At 38.0% G+C, this 1,755-nt stretch overlaps 1 pseudogene; it reads left to right on the top strand.

Annotated features, from left to right (window-relative positions):
- LOC105305646 overlaps nucleotides 1–745 on the top strand; it is a 6,307-nt pseudogene extending 5,562 nt beyond the window's left edge.
- The last annotated feature ends 1,010 nt before the right edge of the window (nucleotides 746–1,755 follow it).

Here is a 1,755-nt window from a genome sequence, read left to right as displayed (position 1 = left end):
CTATTCATAGACCTGGTGACTGCTCAGGAACCTACTCATCATTCTGGATGTCATCTCTGACTCCCACCTCCACACCCATATGTACTTCTTCCTTTCCAATTAGTCCTTGGCTGACATCAGTTTCAGCACGACTATAGTTCCGAAGATGCTGGTGAACCTGAAGACATACAGCAAATCCATCACCTATGCAGATTGCCTAACTCAGGTTACCTTTCTTCCCTTTCTTCATACTTGAACAGTCTACTCCTGGCCCTGACGACCTATGATTATTTGCTGGCTATTTGGCAACTCCTACACTATCTGGTCATCATGAACCCCTTCCTCTTGTTCATCTTGTTGTCATTTTTCATCATCCTTTTGAACTCTGAGCTGCACTATTTGATTACGTCACACCTTACCTTCTGTGCAGATGTAAAAGCCCTCATTTCTTTTGTAACCCTCCTCAACTCCTCAGGCTTGCCTGTAAATATACCTCCACCAATAACATGTTATCCTATTTTATTTGTGCCATCTTTGGTGGTGTGCCACTCTCAGGGATCTTTTTCTCATACTATAAAATCATTTCCCTTATTCTGAAAGTCCCTTCACCAGGTGAGAAAACTTTTTCATCTGTGTTGCTCGCCTGTCAGTTGTTTGCTTATTTTACGGATCAGGCCTTGAGGTATACCTACGTTCATCTGCCTCATCTTTCCTTAAGAAGGATGCGGTGGCCTTTGTGATATACACTGTGGTTACTCCATGCTGAATTCTTTCATCTACAGCCAGAGGATGCTAGAGTGCACTGTGGAGGATTATCAAAAAAATAATCCTGTGATATCTTTTTTTTTTACTTTATAGAACTGGAAAAAGCAGCATAATCACACATGTGCAGCAAGGAATTTCTGACTCTGCAGTCGTGTAGTTCATATGTACCTAATTGCTCTCTACCTTCTGTTGACACAGATTTTTCTCTTTGTATAGCTGTAATGAAATTGGGAGATTATTTTGGATTCTCCAGTTAAGTCATAGACCCTCCAGGATTATGTGTAGTACATCAGTACACCCTTCTCACTTTCCTTATGCAGGATCCAAGTCTCTTGGTCATAAGCAGTCTTGCTTTTATCATTATAGAGCTATTCAAGTGTTTCTATAAACACCCACTTTACAGACACTGGGTCAAAGAATATAAAGTAATTATAGCTCTCTCTTTTATGTTTATTTTTCTCATATTTTTTCTATTTGCTAGGATGCTTAAATGCTACTTTTAGAACCAATACATTCATATTTTTGCTCCTTCATTATGTTGGTCAGATTCTTGATCAAATAGGATGACTATTGAATTCTCTGTCTAAGCCAGGGTGTTTTGAAATTGAAATGCAACAGTATTCATACTAAGTTTGAAGAAATATTTGTCAATGAATCTTCCCAAGGAAAACTGGGATATACCATTCCCAAGCAAAGGGGATCCCCAGTTTTCCTAATAATTCTCTTTCCCATTCCAACATCTCCCTAGTCAATTAAATAGCCAGACATAAAAGGATAAATACTGAATTATTACAAGTATATGAGGCACCTAAAGTAATCAAATTCATAGAGATATAAAGTAGAAAAGTGATTGGTAGGAGCTGGGTAAAGAGGAAATACAGAGTTAGTGTTTAATGGGTAAATAACGTTACATTTTTGCAAGATAAAAGGGGTTCTGGAAATGAATGATGATGATGGTTGCAGAACATTGGGAATATACTTAATATAAGTGAACTGTACACTTAAAAATGG

The sequence above is a fragment of the Pteropus vampyrus genome, unplaced genomic scaffold (genome assembly GCF_000151845.1).
Source record: "Pteropus vampyrus isolate Shadow unplaced genomic scaffold, Pvam_2.0 Scaffold391, whole genome shotgun sequence".
NCBI classification, from domain to species: Eukaryota; Metazoa; Chordata; class Mammalia; order Chiroptera; family Pteropodidae; genus Pteropus; species Pteropus vampyrus.
This window is presented reverse-complemented; position numbering and strand designations above follow the sequence as displayed.